This window comes from Artemia franciscana, chromosome 6 (assembly GCF_032884065.1).
Source record: "Artemia franciscana chromosome 6, ASM3288406v1, whole genome shotgun sequence".
Taxonomy (NCBI): domain Eukaryota; kingdom Metazoa; phylum Arthropoda; class Branchiopoda; order Anostraca; family Artemiidae; genus Artemia; species Artemia franciscana.
This window is the reverse complement of record NC_088868.1, coordinates 39,168,120-39,185,024: the sequence shown is the minus strand read 5'-3', so window position 1 is coordinate 39,185,024 and position 16,905 is coordinate 39,168,120. Positions and strand designations below refer to the sequence as shown.

Sequence of the window (16,905 nt, the reverse complement as noted above, 5' to 3'; positions counted from 1 at the left end):
CCGAATCCGGTCGGAATTTAAAATAAGAGCTATGAGACACGATATCCTTCCAAACATCAAATTTCATCGGGGTCTGATGACTCTTTCCTAAGTTAAAAATACCTCATTTTTTCTATTTTTCAGAATTAACCCCCCAACTCCCCCAAAGAGAGCGGATTCGTTCTAGTTATGTCAATTGCGTATCTATGACTTTTGCTTACTTTTCCCATCAGGTTTCATCCTGATCTCTCGACTCTAAGCGTTTTCCAAGATTTTAGGTTCCCCCCTCAATTCCCCCAATATCACCGGATTCAGTTGGGATTTGAAATAAGAGCTCTGAGACGCAACATTTTTCCAAACATCAAATTTCGTTAAGATCCCGTCACCCGTTCGTCAGTTAAAAATATTTCATTTTTCTATTAACCGAAATTTTTCTGAAATATTACCGGCCCCCGAAAAAATATTATTTTTCCGAATTAACCAGCCCCTACCCCCTCCAGATGGTCAGATCTGGAAAATGACTATTTCCAATTTAATCTGGTCCGCTCCCTGATACGCCTGCCAAATTTAGCTGTCCTAGCTTACCTGGAAGTGCCTAAAGTAGCAACTAAATCTCAACGTAATTAGAGTTTACTTATCAACATGGTTTGGACTTCGACAGAATGCTGAAATTTTTCAAATAGAATTTACTTACTAATATTTATATGCTATTCACCAACACTAATAGTTAACCTATAATAGTCTACTATTCAAACAACCCTAATAGGTTAAGGTTAACAATACTGCTACTAATACATTATGACCCCTAAACAATCTCTATACTATTCGCATGTCAATGAAAAATCCACTTTCAATATTCACTTTCAGTGTCGGACCAAGTAATTTTCTCACATCCACTGTCTTCTGGCTCCAAAGTCCGTTTCATTCCGCGATTTGCTGCAGCCCGGACTAAGGCAGGCTCTCTAAGTGGCATGTTCCTAATCAATCGCGAGTCTAATATCTCCGGAAGTAAACAATCGCTCCAAAACTCCTGAAGCTTTGGTAATATGGACAAAAAATATTCTTTTGATCTCGGAATAGTTAAAATTTCCACATCATGCTCATGGTGATATACCACCAAGTGACATTCTTCATGATTGGTGATTTCTAGCTGACCTTGAATTTGAGCATAGTATTTGTGATTTTTCTTTAACTCCAATTTTGAATTGTGTGACCATAGGAAAAAATTCTTTACCAATCCTTTTTGGGATGCCACTTCCCTTATGGCCATTCCTCTGGGAATATTATGGACAGTCTTCACTTCAACTGGTGTGCCGTTTTCTAAGCGACCATCAAGAGAAGCTCCAAGAAACTGGATATTTGGATGAATGAGTAGTCCCATTTGATCTCCTTTTATTAATGATACTCCCTCTCTCTGCTCGTACGCCGTCAGTGCAATAGCCTCCAGTTGAATTCCCCTAAGCATTGGAATAGATTTGAAATTAGAATTAATTCGGATATTCTTGACTATGGGTGCGGTTGGAGTATTTTTTTTGCGAGAAGCTATTCTATGAAAATAAGTGGCAGTAATCCTTTTGCTCCTCTCAAATATCCAGTTATCATTTTGCCCCATTGTGTTTACGTAGATCTCCTGCAGTTTGGCTCCATCCAGATTCATATTTTTTGCAACATAATCAGCCTTTGCGATTTCAAATTCCTCTGGATTCATATCAGGCTTGTTGCAATTTGGTCCGTAATTTTGATCGCCTTTAGGCAAACTCCGATTCTCTTTCTTTTTGGCCATATATATCCCACCCATGGTTGCGTAATATCTTTTCAGATTTGTTTTTGTCCGTTTCCGAAGATTAGAAGTTTTCACCGTGTATTCTTTTGTTATTTTGCAAGGACTGTAGCCAAATGTTTTTTTCCATGTAGAAGATTGCCATTTCGGGCCCAAGGAGTAGGATAGGCTTGCTCCACTTATCCTAGCATGGTATGACCATCGTTTAGAGCGGCTTATTTGTTTTCCGCCTACGAATTTCACTGCAACAGACATATAATTCTCGGCAAGATTGGTCGTTGCATCGTTTCTTAATAAGTCCGCTTTTTTACAAATATTTTCCACGCCAGCTTTTACATCCTCCAAAATAGTTTTCGGAAGGTTATTATAGCGGTTCTCAACAGTTTCTAAGACCCCATTCTTTTTGGCACAGCCAGAATCACACTCTTTATGATTACCAAACACATGCTCTGGGCCTCTTCGTAAGAGTTGTCTTAGATTTTCGGCAGACCCACCATCAGCCGAGTTCTTTTTTATTGCACCTCGTAGATTTTTGGTTAGCTTTAGAATTATGTCATTTGAAAGAAATTTGCTGTGCATCCCTTTTTTTGTCTTCACAACATTATGGAGGTATTTTGTATAGTTCTTGGTCACGTGATTGGCACATTCTTCTTTTTGGATATATGATCCGTATGAAACACTTTGTCTTAGCTTGTAAAAAACACTAGAATCGCCGTCTCCGATGTATTGTAAATACTGAAGGTTATGCATGGCTTCACTTTGGCGAAAACCTTCAACAAGAATGTCGGTTTCCATGCTCTTCGAGGGACCATTGTAGTTCATAAAGCAAACATGATCTTTCACTTTCTGGTTTGCCTTCTTTGAGCTGAAGCAGAGGTAACAATATTTATTTCTTATTCCTACATATAATAATTTTTTCGTAAAGGCATCAATGATTACCCCAACACAACCTTTTGCAGTATAATCGTGTCCTTTGCTGCGTTTATTCCAGCCACCATCACAGATGACCTTAGTCCAGAAAAAATCGTTGATAAACCTGTCCTCATGAATGGCTAATTTCAAGGATTCACGACCATTTTCTTCTAAGACATCTGATAGTGCATCCATCCATGCGTTACCAACTAAGCGTTCTAAATTCATAAACGTTTTCGGATTCATATTTTTTATTCCCAATACACTTAATAATTCGTTCAAAGATGCGTAGCCTCCTCCGGTCCCCATGATACCCCATACAGCTTTCACGTTCACGTTGCCTCGTAAATTGCTGATCTTCTCTTTTTTGTTACCTAATATCTGTTCACTGAAATTTGTTAGGTATTCTTTTACAGTAGTGAGGGGGGCTTCCGGCTCACCTTCTACTCGCTTTTTCCAGCCACAGTCTTGGCAGATTTGAACGACGAGCTTTGTTTGGAGTCCAGTGTTTTTAATTTCTTTCACGCAAAGCTTTGATTTCCCGTCCTTGCAATTGAACTGATGTTTTATTGCTTCTATAAACTCACTAAGCAGATGACGCAAGTTGACTATACAATTTACATCTGGAATTCCAGACAAATCGATTCCAAAGTGTTCTCCTGGCGAACCAAAATCGCAAGAGCTACCAGATGGCGCATTTTTACTAACCGTAGAATCATCTATAATAGTTAAAGCCGGATTCGGAGTTTCGGAAAGCCTGGAACAATTTGGAGACACTGGAAATTTTTCTTGTTCAGGTAAACTTTCTTGTTCGGGCAAGTTTTTCTTCCTGAAAAAAAAAACAAGAGCTAAGAGCTCATATGGCACTTATGACGAGGTCGGAAGAACCAAGAGCTCATATGGTATGAGGTCTAGCAAAATTCTAAGAATCAATGGATTGATTGAAAAGGAAAATCAGATAATTAATGCCGGTCGGGGTTTAAAATAAGAGCTCTAAGACACCAGGTCCTTCTAAATATCAAATTTCCTTAAGATCTGATCACCCACTGGTAAGTTAAACATACCTCATTTTTTTTAATTTTTCCTCTCCCTTCAGCCCCCCTCAGATGGTCAAATCGGGGAAAACGACTTTATCAAGTCAGTTTGTGCAGGTCCCTGACATGCCTGCCAATCTTTATTGTCCTAGCACGTCCAGAAGCACCGAAATCGCCAAAGCACTAGACCCCCCTAACTCCCCCAAAGAGAGCGGATCCAGTCCGGTTACGTCAATCACGTATCTACGATATTTGTTTATTCTACCCACCAAGTTTCATCCCGATCTCTTCACTCTAATCATTTTCCAAGATTTTCGGTTTCCCCATCCAACTCCGCCTACTGTCACCGGATCTGGTCGGTATTCGTAATAAGAGTGCTGAAGCACAAGATCCTTCTAAATATCAAGTTTCATTAAGATCTGATCACCAGTTCATAAATTACAAATACCTCATATTTCTAATTTTTCAGAATTACCCCCCCCCCCCCAACTCTCCCAAAGAGTGAGGATCCGGTCCAGTTATGTCAGTCACGTATCTTGGATGTGTGCTTATTCTTCCCACCAAATTTCATCGTGACTTTTCCACTCTAAGCGTTTCCAAGATTTCCGGTCCCCCCCACAATTCCTCCCAATGAAACTGGATTCAGCCAGATCTAAAATAAAAGATCTGAGTTGCAAGATCCTTCTAAATATGAGATTTCATTAAGATTCGATCACTCCTTCGTAACTTAAAAATACCTAATTTTTTCGAATTAACCGTCCAATGACCCAATGACCCAAATTCATTGAACAAAGAAGGTATTGAACTGATAATCAGCCAGGTTTATGATTCAATCACGCTCAAGTTTAATCCAAAGTTTGCAAAATCGAGCAGGCTCTTGTTAGTCTGAGATTTCAAATTGAAAATTTGGAGGAGAGGATTAGTAGAATAGAAAAAAAGCTTGATAATTATGATCAGGAGTCCATGCTTGATAGCCTTGTATTTCATGGGGTAAAGTAGTTACCTGGTGTAGACACTCATACGACAATATCTAACATTATAAATAGCAAAATGTCTGTGCTGGGCCCTTTACTTTATTCAGTTTATGTGAACAAGACGCGCGTTTATCTAAAGGATACATATATTGCTAACAGTATTTGCAAAATCCGCAGATGATTTAATAGTAAAAGCTCATATTACTCTCAAAAGATTAGAGATGTTTACAAGTTTAAGTTTGCTGTGTGTGAATGTAAAGAAAAATTCTTACTGACATTTTGTAGAGTGGGTGATTCTGTTGATATAAGTAGTAAAGTTCTATTAGGTGAAAAGCTGCGGTACCTCGGCTTCCATATTGATTCAAATCTATCGTGGAAGCATCATAGCGACATTATCTCCACCAAAGTTGCACGTGGAGTTGGCATCCTCAAAAGATTGAAGCATATTCTGCCGGAATGTACTCTGCACGATATATTTTGCTATAATCTACCCATATATCATACGGATGTTTAGTTTGGAGAAGCAATTTTATGTTAATTACAAGCTAAATGGCTTTCTCATAGTTTTGATCGGACGATTTCGCTAAAAAAAAGGGGGGGGGGGGAAAGGAGGCCTAGTTACCTCCTAATGTTTGGTTACTTAAAAATACAACTAGATTTTTTTTTATTATATTTTTACAAACGTTTTTGTTAGTAATAAACATACGTACCTTACGAATTAGCTTATGTAACGAACTTATATATGTGTGTATTTTTATTACGTATATGAGGGAGTTTGCCCCCTCGTCAATACCTCGTTCTTTACACTAAAGCTTGAATTTTGTCCCAAATCTTTCAGAATGACCCTTGAATCACAAAGGCCGTAGAATAACTAATTGAAGTTACTAAAAATACTTTAGCGTAAAGAGCAAGGTATTGTGGAAGAGACAAACCCCCTTATTTAAGTAATATTTTATGCTCGTTTTAAGTTTTAATGTTGATCATTACTTCCATTTGAAAAAAAAATATTTTCTCATTGTCTTTTTATAAATGATGCTAGAAAATCCTGCGACCCCTTCATGGAAATTCTCTTCCCTCATGAAAAATTCCTCCATGGAAAGATCCTCCCACGTAACCTGCCCCCCCGACCCACCCTAACCCCAACACAAAAAAGTCCCCCTGAAAACCTCTGTACACTTCATAATTAACAACTACTATGTGTAAACAATGGTCTAAGTTTATAAGTTGCCGCCCCTCCCCCGGGAACTGAGGTGGATTTAGTCATCCCCAAAGACATATTTATTAGATTTTTGACTGAGTTAAACAGAATGGTTATCTCAAAATTTTGATCCGGTGACCTTGGAGAAAACTGTGCGTTGGAGGGGGCCTCGGTGCCCTACAGTTTTTCGGTCACTTAAAAAGGACACTATAACTTTTAATTTACGTTAGAATGAACCCTCTTGCGACATTCTAGGACAACTAGGTCGATACAATCACCCCTGAGGAAAAAAACAACAAAGAAAAAACAAAAAATACGCACCCGTTATCTGTCTTCTGGCAAAAATACAAAATTCCACCATTTTTATGATAGGGGCTTGAAACTTCTACAGTAGGGTTCTCGGATACGCTGAATCTGATGGTGTGATTTTGTTAAGATTATGTGACTTTTAGAGGGTATTTCCGCCTATTTTCTAAAATAAGGCACATTTTCTCAGGCTCGTAACTTTTGACCGGTAAGACTAAACTTGATGAAACTTATATATTTAAAATCAGCATTAAAATGCAATTCTTTTGATGTAACTATTTGTATCAAAACTTCGTTTTTTAGTGTTTTGGTTACTATTGAGCCCCTTCGCTCCTTACTACAGTTCGTTACCACGAACTGTTTGAAAATGTAACTTGTACATGAATAAAAGTAATATAATCTACAATAACGTTGGAATAGAACTTACCAATGTCTCAGGTTTTCCCATCCTTTATTTGTTCTTATTTTTTTTCTGCCCATTGTGAAAATTCAAATGCTAAACTGTTATCTGACTTGTAACCAACCAAATTTCAAAGGTCAGCTGTTACCAATTAGACATGTGAAAAAAATTTAAATTCCCTTTAAATCCGATCGTAATAAACAACAGTATTTAAATATTCTGGTACAACCCTCAAGAGAGCAATTAAGCCAATGAGAAAGGAGAAAATCTCGTTGCGTATTTCAATGCTATAGGAAATAGAATTTGCTTCAAACCTCGGAGAATCACCTTAAAAAAATATTCAAGTCTTTGTTACCCCAAAACAAAAGAGCTTTCATTGCTATTCTTATTTTACGAGATAAGAAGTTTTTTCGCACCAATCGAAGTAGGCCTATTATTTAAAGCTCTTCGTGGGAATAGAATTTTGTCTTAGAATTAGAAAAATAAAGATAAGTGTTAATCAGTGTATACAGCTGATGAAACTGGCCTCAATTTAAAAAAACAAAACAAGATAAGTGGTTTTCCAAGGGGTTACACACACTCAACCATTTGGTGCACATCTTGAAGTTCCACTTTTTTCGCCACACCGCGCCTCATCAAACTACTCATAGATATCTTTGCACCACAATTTCTTCCATGAGTTGCCTGCGCCGCCGGGTGTACACTGTTTCATATGTCAGGTCACACCTGAATAATTTTTGCCCCAGAGTTCTGTATAATTTTTTCCCTGCTCTGACTATCCCCATTGGTCCAGTCCTGATATCAAAAATACTTCCTAACAATTGGCCTATTTCTGCCGTCCTAGTTATTGCTGACAGTTTACTGTCATCTCACGTAAACAGAATTGTTTGCCAATAAAAATATGTCACAGAGAATTTGCGGAGACACATTGATATGTTGCCATAATGATTTGATAAAATAGATGTGTGGAAACTATAAACACATTTTGTAAAAATATATTAACTAGCATTTAAGTGCACTATGTAGGTTCCAAGCTATGAAAATGCGTCGACAATTATTTCTTAAATGAAAGTATGTAATTTATACTTTTATTTTTCCAGTCCTTTTTTAGGATGCACAATTTTCTATAGTTGGAGAAATTCACTTATCAAACAGTTCGTGGTAACGAACTGTGTAGTAAGGAGCGACCCGGCTCAATAGTAACCAAAACCTTGAAAAAATGAATTTTGATATCAATAGCTACATCAAAAGAATCGCATTTTGATGCTGATTTTAAATATATAAGTTTCATCAAGTTTAGTCTTACCCATCAAAAGTTACAAGCCTGAGAAAATTTGCCTTATTTAAGAAAATAGGGGAAAACACCCCCTAAAAGTCGTAGGATCTTAACGAAAATGACACCATCAGATTTAGCATATCAAAGGACCCTACTGTAGAAGTTTCAAGCTCCTATCTACAAAAATGTGGAATTTTCTATTTTTTGCAAGAAGACAAATCACAGGTGCGTGTTTATTTGTTTGTTTGTTTGTTTTTTTTTTTCAGGGGACATCGTATCGACCAAGTCGTCTTAGAATGTCGCAAGAGGGCTCATTCTAACGGAAATGAAAAGTTCTAGTGCCCTTTTTAAGTGACCAAAAAAATTGGAGGGCATCTAGGCCCCCTCCCACGCTCATTTTTTTCCCAAAGTCAACGGATCAAAATTTTGAGATAGCCATTTTGTTCAGCATAGTCGAAAACCAAAATAACTATGTCTTTGGGGATGACTTACTCCCCCACAATCCCTGGGGGAGGGGCTGCAAGTTACAAACTTTGACCAGTGTTTACATATAGTAATGGTTATTGGGAAGGGTACAGACGTTTTCAGGGGGATTTTATTTTGTTTGGGGGTGGGGCTGAGAAGGGGGGGCTATGTTGGAGGATCTTTCCTTGGAGGAATCTGTCATGGGGGAAGAAAAATTCAATGAAAAGGGCGCAGGATTTTCTAGCATTACTATAAGAAAACAGTGAAAAACAAACATGAAAACTTTTTTCAAATGAAAGGAAGGAGTAGCATTGAAACTTAAAACGAACAGATATTATTACGAATATGAGGGGTTCTAATAATAATACTTTAGCATAAAGAGCGAGGTATTTAGGAGGAGATAAATACCTCGCTCTTTATGCTAAAGTATTTTTAGTAATTTCAACTATTTATTCTACGGCCTTTCTGATTCAGGGGTCATTCTTAAAGTATTGGGACAAAACTTACGATTTAGTGTAAAGAGCGAGGTATTAACGAGGGTACAAACCCCCTCGTATACATAATAAAAATATAAGGTTATGAAAGTTTGTTACGTAAGTTAATTCTTAAGTTACCTATATTTTTTACTAATAAAAACGTTCGTTAAAAATTAAAAGTTCTAGTTGCCGAAAAATTAAGTAACCGAAAAATTGGAGGGCAACTAGGCCTCCTTCTCCACCCTTTATTTCTCAAAATCGTCTGATCAAAACTAAGAGAAAGCCATTTAGCCAAAAAAGAATTAATATACAAATTTCATTTTAATAATTTGTGTGCGGAGAGCCAAAACCAAACATGCATTAATTCAAAAACGTTCAGAAATTAAATAAAAAAAAACTAATTTTTTTAGCTGAAAGTAAGGAGCGACATTAAAACTTCAAACGAACAAAAATTACTCCGTATATGAAATGGGTTGTCCCCTCCGCAATCCCTCGCTCTTTACGCTAAAGTTTGACTCTTTGCCACAATTCTACTTTTTAAAACAATTAAAATCTTTAGCGTAAAGAGCGAGGGATTGCGGAGGGGACAACCCATTTCATATACGGAGTAATTTCTGTTCGTTTTAAGTTTTAATGTCGCTCCTTACTTTCAGCTAAAAAAAATTAGTTTTTTTTATTTAATAATATTTAGTGACAACTTTCTTCTCGCCGAAACACAACTACTAGTAGAGTTGCTACTTAAAGAATCTTTTGTTTTGACTCCGGAAACAGGCCGGTAATTGTCTGCCTCTTATTCCTTATTTATGCAGGAATATTCGACTACGCACTTTTATTCTACGCAGTATTCAAATGCGCACAAGCCTTAAGATTTACCGCTATTCGTAACAATTAAATACAAAAAACTAGTTTTCTTTCAAATGAAAATAATTACTTTTTAATTAAGGTTGCAAAGGAACAGAAATCAAAAATTCCGAAGACAACAAAGTTTAACTGGTGCTTAACTGAAAGCATTTTAGAGTGCCAAAAACGTAGTATTTTGTTACCGGTTGCCTTCTAAACATTAGAACTGAAAATTGTGTCTTTTCAAGCAAATGTGAATATATAAGCCAAAACAACCTCAATGGCATTTTGAAAAAATAGATTCTGTCCCATTCCTTGGCAGTATAATCAATCAATCGTCTTTTTGGGCTTTAATGCCACTCCTTACTTTTTTTTTAAAGAAATTAGTTTTTTAATTGGGTTTCAGTTAATTTAATATCATTTTCAGGATATTTCAGGGAATATACCTCCAGGAACATAGTTCGTGTGCATTTCAATCTTTTTTACTGAATTAACTATTTGATACGACTTTTGAATTGAACTATTTTGGTCACCGTTGTCACGGTGTGGCCTCATGCCCATAGGTAAGGATTGGAACTTGTTACCTCATCACTTTGAATGCAGAAAAGGGTATTTGAGCCTGTAGTTACTTTTGGAACATCCCTCTTCCAATAAAACTTGACCATTGGCTCAATTCCAGTGGTACTTGTGATCATTGTTCTAGGGGATGTAGGAATGAGGAAAGTAGGGGAAAGGAGGTAGAGCCCCTCAGTCACGCATGTCATTTACTCTCAATGTCCTATTCAAAACATTACGGTATCCTCAGCTTTCTCTTAAAATGTAGCCCATGGGTATTGAATGTGACGTTTAAATTTTGATTCATTTGCATAAAAATGCAAGGCTTTTTGGATCATATTTTTTTTAGTATAAATTACTGTGGTACTCAAATCTAAACAAGTTACTTTGACCAAAATATTAGTAAAGTCCCAAGTTTGACTTTATCCAACAAAACTACCTTTTTTCCAAGGCTTATGTATGAATCTTCCTATACACACAGAGTATTCAGTCATAACTTCTTGCTTTTTCCCTGATATAAAGGGTTTGCGCCATGAGCACCGGCAGGGTGAGGGCAGGCGGGCCATGGCTCCCCTGGGAATTTGGGACTATAAAGTAATTTCAAAGAAATCAAAGAAAAAGAGCGAAATAGGAAAAAACCATGGAAAAAATGTGTGCTGCTCCATTGTTGGCTACCTGCCAATAGGGTTTGACCCTTAATAAGGAAATTATAAGTTCTAATTTATTGACTGAGTGAGTCCTTTCTTATGACTTAGTGACATTAAAACTTAAAACGAACAGAAATTGCTGTTTACTCAGCACCCTGCTCTTCACGCTAAAGTTTGACTCTTTCTCTCAACTCTATTTTTTAAAAACAGTAAAAAACTTTATTGTAAAGACCGGGGCGTCGAGGAGGGGAGAGTCCGTTTCATATACGGAATAATTTCTGTTCGTTTTAAGTTTTAATATCGCTCGTTACTTTCAGTTGAAAAAACTTGTTTTTTTATTTAATTTCTGAACCTTTTTGAATTAATGCATGTTTTGATTTTGCCTCTCCGCACATTAATATTTTAAACGAAATTTGCCTATTAGTTTATTTTTTTGGCTCAGTGGCTTTCTCATAGTTTTGATTGGACGATTTTGAGAAAAAGAGAAGCGGCGGAGTAGGCCTAGTTACCCTCCAATTTTTTTTGGCACTTGGTTTGTTCCAAGTAACATATAGTGATCGAAAATTCTGTCGGTCTGTCAGTCTTTTGATCCCAGTTATGCTAGTTTAGGCACTTCCAGATAAGCAAACACAATGCAATTTGACAGGTGTATCAGAGAATAGTCAAGATTAAATTAAAATTAGTCGTTTCCTCGATTTGATCATCTGGGGGGAGTGGGGGGATGGTTGATTCGGAAAAATCAGAAAAAATGATGTATTTTTAACTAACGAATGGGTGAACGGATCGTAACGAAATTTGATATTTAGAAAGATATCATGTTTTAGAGCTCTTATTTTAAATCCCGACCAGCATTAAGCCTCTAATTTTTCTTTTAAATCAATCTATTGATTCATGGTATTTTTCTAGAGCTCATGCCATATGAGCTCTTGGCTCTTCGCTCTTTTGACATCGTCACAAGTGCCATATAAGCTCTTAACTATTGTTGGTTATTTAAAAAGGCAACCAGAACTTTTACTTTTTTACGAACGTATTTGTTAATAAAAAATATACGTAACTTACGAATTAACTTACGTAACGAACTTCTGGTTTCGTATATTTTTATTACGTGTATGAGGGGGCTCACCCCCTCGTCAGTACCTTGCTGTTTACGCTAAAGCTTAAATTTTGTCACAATTCCTTAGGAATGACCCTTTAATCACAAAGACCGTAGAATAAATAGTTGAAAGTAATAAAATTACTTTAGCGTGAAGAGCGAGGTATTACGAGGAGGTGAAATTCCCCCTGAAAGTGTCTGTACTCTTCCCAATAACCATTACTATATGTAAACGCTTGTCAAAGTTTGTAACCTGCAGCCCCTCCCACAGGGACTGTGGACTCGTTTTTGACTATGCTGAAAAGAAAGCTATTTCAAAATTTTGATCGGACGATTTTGGGAAGAAAGTGGCATGGGAAGGGCCCAGTTTCCCTCTAATTTTTGGTAACTTGAAAAAGGCACTAGTACTTTTCATTTCCATTAAAATAAGCCCTCTCTCGACGTTTAAGGCCCACTGGGTCGATGCGATCACCCTTGGAAAAAAAACAACAAAATACAAAGAACATGCAAAGAGCGCCGGCAGAAAATTTTCCAGGGGGAGGAGGCAAACGCCAAAATATGGTGGTTGAGTGACAGGGAATATATTTCAGGATTTTTTTTTTCATAGGAATAAGTTTGTTTTAAATACTTTAGGGAAAACTCTCAAATAAAAAGAACAATTAAATTGTATGCAAAATGAAAAAAAAACTTTTAATGAAGCTTAGAGACAAAGATTTTTCTAAAGGCAATGGAAAAGGATATCAATTAAAGTAAAAGTAAAAAAAATGAAAAAAAAATTATTAATTACAAAACAATAGCCTAGTTGCAAAAACTAGGATGTTAACTCCCAGCCTTCAGTTCTGTTGAGCAATGCCGAAGTGTTGGGCTGATATTTTTTAACAATATTGAAAGTTTTGAACTTGGTTATCAAACGCGAAAATATTTGATGCCTTCAGAATCAATTGCTTATAAAAAGTAACGCATTACCAAAGCAGTTTGTTCAAAGTAAAACATCAGAACTAAAATTAAGAAAATCAAAATAAAATTTTTTAATTCAGTATTTTTGATCTAATTTTGAACACCAAATACTAATATATTCGATTCTTCTATACTTCATAACTGTAAAAAAAAAAAAATTCTTTTTCAAGTTACAACTAGATAAATACAATTACCTCTAGAAAAAATGTAATAAAATACAGAAAAAATGTATCTGCTCAGAGGGAAAGTGCAAAAATTCCCAGCATTCCGTTCAGGAGAAATATTACTGATTATAGTGGCTTCGTATATCAGCTCGTGGGTACTTTTGCAATGTAAGCAAAAATTGACGGCATATTTTTACCGAAATTGCCCCTTATTAAGTTGTTTTCATTGTGTTTTCTATAATTATACAAACTTTCTTGTATAATAATTACTGCACCAATTCCTAATAAAAAATACATATTTAGGATCACCATAAAACGCTGATTCTTTGACTGAATGTTATCAATAGTTAGGCTCTTACACTTTCATAATTGACAAGGATCATTATTTACTTACCATTCTTTACTATGAAGAAATCGATTTTTTTTGTGTTACTCCAGCCAAATCATATAGAAAACATGTTTGTGAAAAACTGGAAAGGGGTCACTTAGTCACAAAGCAGAACTTAATTTTTTCCTATTAAGGGCCAAATCTATTTCCAGGCAGCCAACAATGGGACAACACACATTTCCCCCCTAGTTTTCCCCTATTATGCTCTTTTTCCTTCGTTTTCCATTTAATTACTTCATAGTCCCAAATTTCTGGGGAGGGGGTAGGGCACCCCCCTCCCTGCCCCCTTCTTTTGCCGGAGCCCATGCACATATCCGTGATCCTTCTTCCGGCAAGAATTACTAAATTCCACATTTTTGCAGGTATCGTATCTTAGTCTTTGGTAATAGTATCAAAAAGAGTTCGTTTGTGTAAGGAGCTTGAAACCTCTACAGCAGGGTTCTGTGATACCCTTAATTCGATGGTGTGATTTTCATTAAATTTCTATGACTTAGATAGAGCTTTTCCCCCTTCTTTTTAAAATCAGAGAAATTTTCTCAGGCTCGTAGGTTTTGATGGGTAACATTAAACTTAATGAAACTTATATATTCGGAATCAGCATATTAATTCAATTCTTTTGATATGTTTATTTGTATCAAAATTTCGTTTTTAAAGTTTCGGTTACTATTGAGCCAGATCACTCCTTACAGTTCGTTACTACGAACTGTTTGATTACCCATATAAATCTAAACAGACGTCATTGAAATATTGGTCTTTTTTTGGCGTTATAAAACTTTAGTGTGTCATGAAATGTAATTAAACAAAAAGAAAAGGTTTTCAAATAAACTAAGGAGCAAGTTTAGAACTTAAAACAAATATAAGTTATTCTGCATATAAGGGGGACTGCCCCCTTCTCAACATCTTGTTCATTAAACAAAAGTTTTTTAGTACTTTGAAAAATCTTATCTTTCCAATTGCAAATCTTCTTAAAAAATTAGAAAAAAGCCAAACTTCACAGTTTAGGGTTAGGAGCTAAGAAAGAGACAGCCCCCTTAATATAAAGAGCAATCTGTTCAAATAGGTTTCAAATCTTTCCCTTGCTTCTATTTGAAAAGCTCTTTTTTATTTAATTTCTGGTTGTTTTCCAAATCATACCTACGCCTAAGCAAGACATAATTCGAAGTACCGGTCCCTTAAATCCCTGATTAATTGATTTTAAAATGTGTAAATAAATAATTGTATGTTGATTAGAACTATCCTACGTTTAAGTTTGCAATATCAATTTTGGATAAAATTTGAATGTACTTAAAAATTGGCATTGAATGGTAATTTTGGTAAAAGTTTCTTGTTAATATTACTACTAAAGAATTTCGGTTGGATGAAAAGGAGTATTATTGTTAGTATGGATGGAAATTCTGTGAGGCTTTTGATCTTCTACATAACTGAAGCCATCACAACCTCTGCAATAGGATTTTCTTATCGATAAATACAGTACATACATTTCTTTAAATACATCAAAGTACTTTATACAAATAGAAAAAGAAAATAACTCCATTTAAAATTGCTGAAAACTAAGTTAGCCTACCAGCAGTATTTGCCCTCCCAAAGAAGTTTACTGGCGGGGCTGATGATGATCTGCCTTGCCTTTTCCACCTCTATGCTGGTAGATATAGGCGGGCGGGGCTAGTTTACTGACGGGGCTGATGATGATCTGCCTTGCCTTTTCCACCTCTGTGCTGGTAGATATAGGCGGGCGGGGCTAGTTTACTGACGGGGCTGATGATGATCTGCCTTGCCTTTTCCACCTCTGTGCTGGTAGATATAGGCGGGCAGGGCTAGTTTACTGACGGGGCTGATGATGATCTGCCTTGCCTTTTCTACCTCTGTACTGGTAGATATAGGCGGGCGGGGCTAGTTTACTGGCGGGGCTGATGATGATCTGCCTTGCCTTTTCCACCTCTGTGCTGGTAGATATAGGCGGGCGGGGCTAGTCTACTGACGGGGCTGATGATGATCTGCCTTTTCCACCTCTGTGCTGGTAGATATAGGCGGGTGGGGATAGTTTACTGACGGGGCTGATGATGATCTGCCTTGCCTTTTCCACCTCTGTGCTGGTAGATATAGGCGGGCGGGGCTAGTTTACTGACGGGGCTGATGATGATCTGCCTTGCCTTTTCCACCTCTGTACTGGTAGATATAGGCGGGCGGGGCTAGTTTACTGGCGGGGCTGATGATGATCTGCCTTGCCTTTTCCACATCAGTGCTGCTAGATATGGGAATGAAACATTTTAGCTGTATAGAGAAACAATTTAATTCATTCCTACTCCCGCCCTACCTCTTTCAATATTTTCTCTGAAGCCTCATGAACAGTCAGCAGTTTGTCAATTAAAATGTTCTTTTTAGAAATCTACCCTGTCCGCACCTAAGCAATGACCCGCCCACTCCCCTCATTATAGCTGATACGCAATTACAGAGCATCAAAAGTAGTAGCTTAAGATCATCAAACAGTTCGTCGGAACGAACTGTAGTAAGGAGCGACCCGGCTCAATAGTAAACGAAAATCTAAAAAAGGGAATTTTTATGCTGATTTTAAATATATAAGTTTCATCAAATTTAGTCCTTGTCATCAAAAGTTATGAGCCTGAGAAAATTTGCCTTATTTTGGAAAATAGGGGGAAACACTCCCTAAAAGTCATAGAATCTTAACGAAAATCACACCCTCGCATTCAGCGTATCAGAGAACCCTATTGCAAAAATCAAGCTCCTATCTACAAAAATGTGGAATTTCCTTTTTTTTTGCCAGAAGACAGATCACGGGTGCGTGTTTATTTATATTTTTTTTTCCAGGGGTCATCGTATCGACCAAGTGGTCCTAGAATGTCGCAAGAGGGCTCATTCTAACGGAAATGAAAAGTTCCAGTGCCCTTTTTAAGTGACAAAAAAATTGGAGGGCACCTAGGCCCCCTCCCACGTTCAATTTTTCCCAAAGTCAACGGATCAAAACTTTGAGATTTTGAGATAATAACTATGTCTTTGGGGATGATTCACTCCCCCACAGTCCCTGGGGGAGGGGCTGCAAGTTACAAACTTTGACCTGTGTTTACATACAGTAATGGTTATTCGGAAGTGTACAGACGTATTCAGGGGGATTTTTTGGTTTGGGGGTGGGGTTGAGGGGAGGGGCTATGTGGGAGGATCTTTCCGTGGAGGAATATGTCATGGGGGAAGATAAATTCAATGAAAAAGGTGCGGAATTTTCTAGCATTACTATATAAAAAAAAACAATGAAAAAATAAACTTGAAAAAGTTTTTTTTTCAATTGAAAGTAAGGAGTAGCACTAAAACTTAAAACGAACTGAGATTATTACGCATATGATGGGTTCTAAAAATACTTTAGCATAAATTGCGAGGTATTTAGGAGGAGATAAATACCTTGCTCTTTATGCTAAAATATTTTTAGTAATTTCAACTATTTATTTTAC

At 36.9% G+C, this 16,905-nt stretch overlaps 1 protein-coding gene across 2 annotated transcripts in view; it reads left to right on the top strand.

The window, feature by feature from the left end:
* LOC136028410 (longitudinals lacking protein, isoforms H/M/V-like) overlaps positions 1-16,905 on the top strand; it is a 203,602-nt gene that overhangs the window by 79,472 nt on the left and 107,225 nt on the right. The gene's annotated exons all lie outside the window — the stretch shown is intronic.